Raw genomic sequence first — 11922 nt, 5'->3', positions numbered from 1 at the left:
AAGAGAGCCACCTTTGTGACACTGAAAATTCTGACTTTAGGTTTAACATACCTGCTAACACACCAATCTACAGCCCTCTGGATACAAGCTCATTAACAGTCAAACGTGGACAGGTCTACTGGCACCAGAGTGACATATTTTACAAACACAGAGCAAACCATAAAACTACAACGTTGGAGAAATATGAAGATTTTAAACAAGTGATGAAGACTAAAAGTTACACAGCTGCAGAGGGAAAACTGACAAAAACCTGCAGACTGTGTGAATGTTAACAGGCTTATCGACATCACTGTCAAATGATTAGGGCATGAGTAGATCTTCCGATAATTACAGCTGTGTATTCTATTAAATTAAGTTTTCTTCTGGCGTGTCAGAAAGATTCAGGTTTATTGTTTCAGCTGAAAATCGTTTGCTGCTCTAGAAACTTTCAGAACCTTCCACTTTCAAAAAGAATTGCTTGGTCATTAGGCAGTGTCTGAATAGACGTTAATCTGTTATCTCAAACGTAACCCGCATTGGAGCAGATTAGGTGTTCAGTTAGAAAACCCAGGGTTAAACCTGAAGTCACCACCTCCTCTTTTAATCCTCCTTTGTAGTAGAAACCTCTTGTAAGCTGAGTGCTCACAACCTAAATACCAAACACAGCCCTGAGGTTGGTCAGTTCTGTCTTTCTATTCCATAAAACTATAACTAAGGAACAGCTATTGGGCTGTAAAAACCTAAAACATGGAGCAAATTGTGGGGAAAGTCATGTGGATGGACTGGAAATGTGAACCGTGTGCTTCAAAGTGGTCCAATGTGAATCCCCCGGTGTGTGATGATCACACCTCAGGTATGTGGACGAGCATTCTTATCTCGGTTTACAGCAAATTTTTTCTTCTAACAGAAACATACTGTTGGAAAAAACGAATTAAGAACATTTTTGAGATAAAAGGCGTCAAATTGATGTGTGCACAATGTCTAAACAAAATACTGGAAGGCAGATCACTTCTTACCGCAATCACAAATGCAGTATTAATAGTGCTTTCATGCATATCTCACCGAGAACATTTACAAGACTTATTCTTTTTTAATACCATGCAGTGTAAATACGCTGGATTTTATCATCGTTTGAGGTTTTTCTTGGAGTTTTCTAAGCATTTTTGACATAGCTTAAAGCATTTTTCTGGGTTTCCATGGTTCAGGATCTTCTAACAACAACAAACTGGTGGAAATAACTGATTTGAGAGTAATTTTTTTAGGTTAAGATCATCAAATTGACATGAACAGAACAAGGCAGCAGAACAACATCCACAAAAATGTGCACCCAAGGGTCCAAGTTTTTGGACTTTTTAGCTTTTGGAGAATATGTTCCAGCTCAAAGAGAAGTTTTTAGTGAACTGTAAGTGTATTAATAATGACTGCATTGCTTTTGTGAGTGCTTATCTTTGAATATTTGCAATGCTTTGGTCAATTCCAGTTATTTTAAACCATGCAGAATAAATAACCTTGATTTTGTCATGGTTGTAGGTTTTTCTTGCAGTTCTTATAAACGTTTTTTTACGTGAATTTATCACATGTTTCTGGGTTGTCGTGTTTCAGGATCTTCTAACAATAACAAACTGGTGGAAACAGCTGATTGGAGAGGAATTTTTAGATTAAAATCATGAAATTGACATATACAGAGCAGGGCAGCAGAAAAACATCTCGTCTTACTGCGGTTCAAGATGCAACATCTTGAGAAAACTTGAACTCAGGAGCCCCAGTTTTTGGACTTTTCAGCTTTTGGAAAATATGTTCTGGATCAAAAAGTGTATTATAACGGCTGTATTGCTTTTGTGAATGCTTTTCTTAGAATATTTGCAGCAATTCTTGTTATTTTAAACCTTGCAATATAGATACATTTGATTTGTTTTTGTCACTGTTTACGTTTTTTCTTGTAGTTCTTGTTCTTTTCACAGCTTACAGCATTTTTCTGGTTTACCATTTTCTTCTACAGCAACAAACTGGTGGGAATAAGTGAGTTAAGAGCATTTTTGAGACAAAAATCTGCACATTTAAATGTACAGAACAAGGTAGTGGAACAACATCAACTTTGAAATGCAACACCTTAAGAAAACCTGCACCTTGTAAGTCTCCTGTGACCGTGTGCAGGTTTCCCAGTTTCACATTCATGTACAAACGAACTGGTTTCAGCATCTGCTCGTCCTACATGTTCGGGTCAGAATTAATGAGCTGTGCCTCAGATCCTTGTATATTATTTTGGTGCTCCGAGCTCGAATTCCTTGAGCACGCTCAGTTTGTGTGTACATAATCTTTAGCCACTTAATATTTTAAGACGGTTCATCGGGCCTTTTTCCAGCGGCGGCTTCTGGTGCTGCCGCAGAGGTCGGCCAAGTTCCTCTCATACTCATCAGCCATGTCCAGATATGATTTACGGTGTTTATATGAATGCTCCGCACAAGAACGACGACGTGCAAATAAATCACTGCCAGCTGATTGTATTGACTCGAAGGAGCGTTACGTCAGAAGTGCCACTGAATCCACAAACACGCAGCGGATTGGGCCCGTTGGCGCTTCCCACAATCAGCCTGGAAACATCGCCAATGTGCCACCGGTGACCTCTTAGAGTTAATTTCCCTGAACCTTCCCTCTTTTCAAAGTTAAAGGCTCTGAAAGGCAACTCTGAGGAGTGACGAGGCAAAGTTGGGGAAAAAAGTGAGTCGCGGGGGGGAATTAAAAGTGCATTTGAAGCCCGGGCTCTGAAGTTCACACCAAGACGATCAACAAAGCGCTCTGGTGATAATTAGCAGGACAGAAACGCTGCTGCTGCTTGTTTGTCTCTTGGCGAAACCACAAAGCAACACCTGTTCGCTCGTTACAGACAGACCACCTGTCAGCGAGGAGGACGACCCTGAAACACAACATACCTGGACCTCTATGAAAAAGAACTGGTCCGCTCACAGAGTGGCTGTGAGTTTATTCAGAGAGGTTCACATGAAGGACAGACATAAAGTCTGAGGAGGGAGCTGCTGAGAGAAAACACAGTTGCTTAACATTTCCAAGAATTAGAAAAGTCAGACTTACTTTGAGTTAAAATGACCCCGTGGGTTTTAGAAAGGCACGAGACACATTTTGTCTTACAGCTGGTGGTTTGTACTTTCCACTTGAGGTGTCTGTAGTCGTTGAATGGAATCCTTTAGAAATGGGAAACTGATTGTTTCCACCCAACTCATCAGCAGAAGTCTTTATATCAGTCTTGCTGCCTTCTCATTATTGTTGCTAGTGGTAGTCTCGTTCTGTAGTAGAGAATGGTCCGACTGCACCTCATTATTATTCTGCTGCAGCGTAAAAAAAAAAAACGTTCTGGCTTCAATGGCTCCAGTCCACTTCCTGAGACCAACATGTTGGATTACTGGTGCTGAAATGTTCCCTGTGGGACTTTCCTGGAGGTCTTCAGCTCCTGAACTGAGAGCAGCTGATGGCAGCCTTGACAGGAACGAAGCTGAAGATTTAGTGTCTGTGGTGTGTTTGTGTGGTTTGGCTGGAGGTCCACTCTGTGACGGGAGAAGAACTAAATGTACGTTAACTCATCTTTTTGATCAGCTGATTGCATTTTGGACCTTTATTGTGCCGCAAACATGAAAGTTGTAGCAGATATATAAAAGTCTTTTGAACTGCTCCATTGAAACACCTGCTGCTAAACAATGTACAACAATGATAAAGTGACTTTTATTGTATTTGTGGTTACAATTGCATTAAGATTGAATGGTTTTCCTTGTTTTACCTGCCGTAAATCAATCCTTTCAGGTGTAGAGTCCAGAGAAACCAGCATGATTTATCTGTACTAAGACGAGACTCTATGAACAAATGTGACCTGTGAGGCGTCATCTGAGTTAGCATCGGGAATCTGCAACATCCTACAACATTATACAGTTTCAGCTTTAGCCAGACACACAGACAAATAGGCTGTTTTCCAACATACTCACAACGGAAAAGTAGCTCAGCATTCTTTAAGTTACAGCACATTTGTTTGCACTGCATTGTCTTATGACAGCATTCACACAGTGAGTACATTACCTGGAAAAGTAGGTAACTGACATCTGATTTGCACACTGACATTCCGGTCAGCCAACAGTAACAAGCTAGCTAGCTTTTCAGCAAATTTACAGTATTATATTTTGAGTAAAACAGGTTATAAATGACAGAATTTCAATTTATTTTGCTGCATTTTTATTTTTTATTTTTTTAATTGTCTACTTTTTAACTTTGCTGAAATCTCAAATGAAAAACTGGGCACATCTCTGTTTAATTATGAATTTGAATTAATCACACTTAGATATCAACACATAAAGACAGCCCTTTTTAATCATGCATGAGCAATTGCTAATTTCCAGTGATTAGTCTTATACAGTTGTAAAACTGAAGCATAATTGTCTATTAATGAAATTTAGTGCATAATTTTTTTTTTAGAAAAAAAGTACACTAATGCACAGCCTACGATATTTCTAATACTTTAACGTGATATCAAGGTATTGCATATAAGTAACATATCATGTCCCGCATTTTAAGTGTCACTTTGCGGCATTAAAATAACACGCAAATATGCAAAACGGTTACAGTAATGTTAAGGTCGGGGAAAGGTGTCATCTGTCGCTACCACATGACACGCTGAATGCAAAAAAGTCATCTGAGTTACTTGATGTGTTATTCACACACATTTGTCTCCTTTTAACGCTTTATCTAGTCTTTTGTGTATTTTAATGCACCTTGTAACTCCAGTTTGAAAAGGTGTAACAGATATAAAGTTTGTTGTTTTCATGACACCAGGCCTTGCTTAAATTGAGACTGAAGGAAGTACTGTGCTTCATTTTCCTCCATAAATCTGCAGGTTGCATGAGGCCTTTAACAAGTTACTGCCTAAAGCAACACAAATAACACTATTCAAGGTTGTATATGCGTCCGCTTTATGGCTGGCAGTCAGTTTAGTTGTATATAAAGAAGGCGAAATCTTAGTTGGATGTCAGCGTGTGAGGATGTGGCTATTTCCTGGAGGCAGAACAGTTCAACCCCCCTACATCAAACTTCAATGAGGTCAGTGACAGTAAAAGTTTGCAAGACTCTGCTCACAGGTCCACAAAAGATTCCCGTATTAACTCTTGTCCAAGGCAGACTAAAGTTTCCAGAACCTGCCCTCTACATAAAGATTTATACTGAGAGGAATTGCTTGGAGCCAAGTGCAACAGGAGTTCTACAAAGATGGAGGGAAAAAAGCGACTTCTTCTAGAACTTCTGTGCACGTCTGATCTTTTTTCACCTCTGCTATAAGAACAGAAACAGATCTGCCGGTCAAAGGTTTACAAAGACTCTTCTCTTTGTTCTGATGGAACATCCATTTTTTCCCACCGAGAAAATCTCTCCTGAAGATATTTACACATCAGACGTAGATCTTTTACCTTTAAGTGGTCCCTGGGTGGCCGTGGGACGGAGGACACCAGATAAATCTGCTCTGTTTTTCCTCACAGGAAGCAGTCGGACTGATCTTCTCTAATCCATTATCCACCTCTGCATCTGGCCCACCCCCGGGCCGCCATACATCTTCATTTGGACCTTTCACTGGGTCCGATCGCACACTTGAACCCTCGGCATGGCGCTGCACTCGCACACTAAACAAAGGCCCCGACAGTCCAAGATTAACACGTGTCCTTATGCGGCCTCTTCGTTTTCTTTTTCTCTTGATTAACTCCTGATTTTGACCAGAGGAAAACACTCTTTCATCAGTGAGTTTACGTTTAAAAACGCAGCTTTTCAACGTCCTCCTGCTTCAGGTTCACATCACGTCTCAGACTTCAGCTGATTTATTGTCCGGTTTTCGAAGCTGCAGAAGGGAGCTCACATTTTAAACAATCAACCGAGAAGAAATAAAATTGACTGTTCGGCGACCTTAAAGTCTTTTGCACGCTTGTCTCCTGTTCCATCTGCTTTTTGCTCCAGCGTACGAGTGGATTTCTTCAGGAAAAATACGGTCTGACTGGGTGCTGTTAACTTTACAGTACTTCTGCCGTCTCTTTTGAGCATCGGGCAATGTTTATGGTGTGACTGCTGTTTTTCAGAGTCGTCAAATAGACTGCAGAGCACAACCGGTTGTATTTAAACAATTTCTGCAGAAGAGTAGAGATTGCAGCGGTTAATGCTGTCGCCACACAGCAAGAAGCGTAAGGTTTGAACCTGCTGTTGTCATTCTACATGGGGTTTGCGTCTTCTTTCTGTGCTTGCATGGGTTTCCTCTGGGTGCTGCAGCTTGGTTGAGTGTGCATGGTTGTTCCTCTCTTTGCTTTGATCTACAGTGGACTGGTTGTTTCCCGCCTTTTCCCAAAGTCCAGAACCCTGATGGATGGATTTCCTGTTTTAGGTCAGTTGGGATTACCAAAATTATTTCTGTTTGCTAAACGGCAGAATAATGAGAGAGAGAATTTTTTTGAGATTTTTTATTACTTTCTTCAAAGTCAAAAGTTTACATCCACTAAGATGCCTTCTAACTATTTGGGAAAGCCCAGATGATGATGTCATGGCTTTGGAAGCTTCTGATTGGTTAATTGACAACATTTGAGTTAATTGGAGGCACACCTGTGGATGTATTGTAAGGCACACCTCAAACACACTGCTTCCTTTTGTGACAACCTAGAAAATCTAAAGAAATCAGCTGAGATATGAAGAAGAGAACTGTGGACCTCCACAAGTCTGGTTCATCCTTGGGTATAATTTCCAGATGCCTGAAAGTTTCACGTTCATCTGTTCAAACAATTATATCAGTATAAACACCATGGGAATGTTCAACCATCATAGTGCTCAGGAAGGAGACGGTTCTGTGTCCCAGAGATGAAGTGTTTTGGTTGAAATGTTCGTATCAACCCCAGAACAAAAGCTAAAGACCTTGTGAAGATGCTGCTGAAGCTGGTCAGAGAGTCATTATCCACAGTGAAACCAGTCCTGTACCGACATGGACTGGAAGGAGACTCAGAGAGGAAGAAGACATTACTCCAGAAGAGACAGAAAAAGACAGATTACAGTTTGTAAATGCACACAGAGACAAAGAGCTTCATTTGTGGAGACATGTCCTGTGGTCTGATGGAACTAAAACTGAACTGTTTGGCCTTAATGATCATGGTTACATTTGGAGGAAAAAGGGGGAAGCATGAAGCCTGAGAACAACATCCCAACTGTGAAGCACGGGGGTGGCAGCATCATGTTGTGGGGCTGTTTTGCTGCAGGACGGACTGGTGCACTTCGCTAAATAGATGGCATCATGAGGAAAGAACATTATGTGGAAATATTGAAGCAACATCTCAAGACATCAGCAGGAAGTTAAAGCTTGGGCACTAATGGGTCTTCAGATGGACAATGACCCTAAACATACCACCAGATTAGTTACAGAGAGGCTTCAGGACAACAAAGTCAGTGTTGTGGAGTGGCCATCACAAAGCCCTGATCTCCATCCTGGAGAACATTAGTGGAGCAAGGAGACCAACAAACCTGACTCAGTTCCACCAGTTCTGTCAGGAGGAATGGGCCAGAACTCATCAGACTGTTGTGAGAAGCTTGTGGAAGGAAACCCAGAACGTTTGACCCAAAGTCATACAGTTTAAAGGCAACGCTACCAAATACTGAGGAGATGGATGTAAACGTCTGACTTTGATAGAAATTCTGTCTGTCATTATTCTGGTGTTTAGCAAATAGAAATAATGTTGGTAATCCTAACTGCCCTGAAACAGGAAAGTTGAGTCTGATTTAATGTCAGACGGTGAGAAAAGAGAAGTTTTTGTGTCTTTTTATACAGTGGATGTAAACGTCTGGTTTCAGCTGGATGTCCTTCTCTGAGGTAAATTTGGTGCTGTGGGTTTAAAGTTGGCTGCCGGTTGTAAATAAGTGAGATATCCAGTTCAGTTTTAGTCCTGAAAGACGACAGGCACACGACAGGCCAACTCTCCACCCGAGCCGTCAGCACTCCGGTCATTACTGATAAAGTTGGGTTGACTTTCATGACACGTAGGCGGGTGGAGCAGTCGTGGTGGTGGTGGGGGGGTGGGGGGGTGGATGGACAACATGCCAACGTGGCCTCCAAGAAAACTGTACGCCGCGACGGTTATGGAGATGTACTTCAAAAGAAGGGAGCAGGAGGGGCTCCGCAGCAGAATGTCAAACAAAGTAATACGACCAGGTCCAGATCTGCTGCAGCACGAAGCTCCAGTCGCTACATCATGATGTCAAACAGCAAGCAGCCGCTCGAAATACACCCGAGCTGCTGCTGGAGGAAAACACTGGACTTATGTACATGAGATGGTGTATTTTACCACACCAGCATCACAAAAATGGTACAGTACATTTGTTGTCTGATCAGTGATATGAACAGAATGAGTTTAGTAGATTTTGGTTCACATTAGCCAAACTACATAAAGAAACTTTAAAGAAAGAAAATTAATTAGCTTGTAATTAAAATCTTAAAAGTTGCACAGAAAGAGATCGTGCTCCCGTCTTGTATTGAAGTCAACATATAAAAGATTTGTTGCAGAAAAGTGACAACATTCCTTATGGCAGGTTAAACTTTCAGCATAAATGAGAAGTTTACAGTTATTACAATATTCTGCAACGTGACTGCGTTCAACAACATTTTGTTCTTAAATCTTAACTTGAAACTGCATCTTTATATAAGTTTGGTTTATTCTCTGAGCTAAAACTTCACTGTTGAAAAAAAAGCTTTTAACAATTTTTAAATGTATTTTTTAACTGATTTCATTTATTTTACTCATTTTCAGTTTTTCTACAGTAATAAATTATACCTTGTTAAATCACACAGAAAAAATACTAATTTACACGTGAACCATATAAAAGAAAAAAGAAAGGCACAAAACTGTAAATAACATCCACATCACAAATCAGTTTTTTTACAAATAGAATTTGTTGTTTTATAGTATTAGACTGTAAAATTACACTATTTTTCTTTACTGTATTTAAGTCAGAAAAAAATATTATTTTACAGTTATTTGCTGTTTATTTGAAAGAAAAAAAACATGTTAAAAGCAAAACATTTTTAATTAATCTATTTTATTTATCATTTATTTATTTATTTATTTATTTATTTATTACAGACTTTTCCTGTTTAGATGAATTACTGATAATGTCTTCTAAAATCAAACAACACTATCATGAATTTGCATGTTGACTGTAAAATTGGGGGGGAAAAACAGGCCAAAACTGTAAATAATGTTTACATTAAACATTTATATTTTTAAAATAGTAGTTCTGTATATCTGTCTTTTTTAGTTTTGTGCTCCCTGCAGCTTTTATTTCGTGCAGAGTTCAGACGACAAACCAACCAGGCCGTGAATAAAAACAGTTGAGCTCAGAAGTCCTGAGGCCTGCAGTCCACGACCTGCTGCTGCGTCGTCCTGATCCAGGGTTTACTCGGGGCCGGCTCCTCCTGCTGCCGTCTGATTAGGACATCGCTGTCACGTCATTATTTTTTGAAGATCTAAATATACACAAACAGCAGCGTCTCCTCTGCACTCGCACTATTTCTGACCCACAATGTGCTCAATCTGAGGCTCCGCTGACAGGGACAAATTTACACATCACGTCCCCGTGAGAGGACCCCGAGCGTCCACATGCCGTCTCCGGGACGATACCTGTCTTCAGGAGCCGTCCGAGGCCCGGATTCTTTGCATCGTGGTGAAGGTGAACACTCTGAGGTCAGGTTACACCTGTTCCACAGCATCAAACGCTCCTCTGCTATATACAGGCCGCTTCACACAGCTGCAGCTCAGACTAGCGCAGTTTAATACAAAAGGCCTGCAATAAACTATTTCTGTAAATAACAAAGGTGGACTAAATATAAGACGCACTGCTCACAACTAATGCACTTCAACAGTTGCAACCAAAAAACACAATTACAAATTAGTTTCTCTTCATTTTCAGCTTTGTGCAAGTAAAATGTACATAAATGTACAAAAAAAATCTGGCTGGCAGTCCACTTACAAATGATCTACTAGAAATTAGTCAATGATTAAGTAAGTTACTGTTCATATTTTAAATCTTCTAACTATAAAGTCTAAAATTTCTAAATGTATTACACAGTGTTTAAAAAAAACAAAAAAAAAGTCAATAAAGTTAAGAAATCTGGCAGCAAAGTGCCGGAAAAAAAATCTGTTCAAAATAGTAAAACACTGTAATGGTTAAAAAGTGAAAAATCTGTGAAATTGTTTGTAAAAATACGTTGTCGACATTATTTGCATATTTGGCTTGTTTTTTGTTTTTACAGCTAACATGCAAATAAATAAACTTACCAGATATTATCTGCAATTTAACAAAACAGGGAAAATCTGTAAAATCTGTTTTTTTTGTTTTTTAAAAAAAAATCTTTTCCTTTACAGTAACAACAAATATCAAATTATTTTCTTTACTAATTTAAATATAGTAAAAGAAAATCATGTATTTTACGTTAAACTGCTTTTTAAAAAAACAAAAAAAAACAAATAACTATTTGGAAAAAATGATTTTTGATGTAAACATTATTCACGGTTTTGGCCTGTTTCTCAATCAGTGTATTATTATTTTTATTTTTTGTATTTATTTTTTTTTATTTTACTAAATGTTTTCCAAAAATGAACAAAACAAGGAAAATCTGTAAAATAACAGTAAAGTGTTCAAAAAGATTTCAGGTAAAAGCTGCTTTGAAACGGCAATTATTTTATTTATTTTTTCACAGTGAACTTCATCACAATCTATTTTTTTATGACAAACTTTGGAGCATATTAGCAAAATAATTTAACTTACAAAATAACAATTTAAAAACATCAATAAATTATTCTTGTTTTTTTGTAGTTGATTTTAACAAATAATTTTTGTTAAAAATTTCTTTGATGTTGACATTATTTACGGTTTTGCCGTGATTTTATACATTTTTTAACAAATAAATGTAAATTAATACATTTTCTGCCATTTTTACTGGATATTAAATGTAGTTTACCAAAGCCAACAGTTAAAAACCTGTTGATATTTTCTTTTACAGTGTATTTTAGGCCAACTTTTACTGCTGACGTCTTCGTTTTCAGTGTAGTATTGGTGTAAAGGTTACTGGCAGCGCTGCAGCAGAGACACTGTGGCCTTAAGATTTATAGCCGAGCGTCAGATTTCACTTATTTCACGGCAGCACTGAGCGGATGTGATGAATGCGATCAGCGTTAGAGGAGACTCACGTGTTCGCACAAGTCCATCTTTACTTCACCACACAGACTCAGCTAACACAGTTTTATCAGGTAGTCTCGCTACGAAATGAAGAGTTTTTAAACATTTTATTGGTCGACTCAGCTTGTTTTAAACCTGCTTTATAAATAATATTACTGATGCCTCACTGGGGAAATTTACCAATAAGCTAGATTTGACTGACATTCTTTTATCAGTGTGGTGTGGAGCTGTGTTTGCAGTGAGTAGAAGGTTTCACAAACTAACATGGAGTCTCCAGAGCTGGTTCTTTAGGGGGGGTTGTGATTATTGTGATCAGTTGCATGTACTTCCAAACAGTTCATGTGTTTTTAAGGAAGTGTAGTGATTTCTGGTAATGAGACGATGCTTTTGATAAAGTCCCACATCAATGAAGTATAGAGTTTTTTTTTTTAATTAAATTTTGTTTTCTGCCAAAAATTAAGTATTGAGTGGTTAAATGTATGCTTTAGTTGAAGTTCTCCCTCCAGTCATTGATTAAATCCCAAAATGAGTTGCAAAGTTGCTTCTTTTCTACTTTCCTGCGTGTTTTTTGCAAATGAAAACGATCTCTTCCTGCCTTAAAATGACACAACAACTTTAGATATAACCAGAATAACACATAAAGGATCAAACACCATCGTGAGGACGTCACTGTGAAGTTCTAATATTCTTTGCTGCCTGAAT

This window comes from Stegastes partitus, unplaced genomic scaffold (genome assembly GCF_000690725.1).
Source record: "Stegastes partitus isolate 25-593 unplaced genomic scaffold, Stegastes_partitus-1.0.2 Scaffold1798, whole genome shotgun sequence".
NCBI lineage: Eukaryota > Metazoa > Chordata > Actinopteri > Pomacentridae > Stegastes > Stegastes partitus.
Note: the sequence above shows the minus strand (reverse complement) of the source record.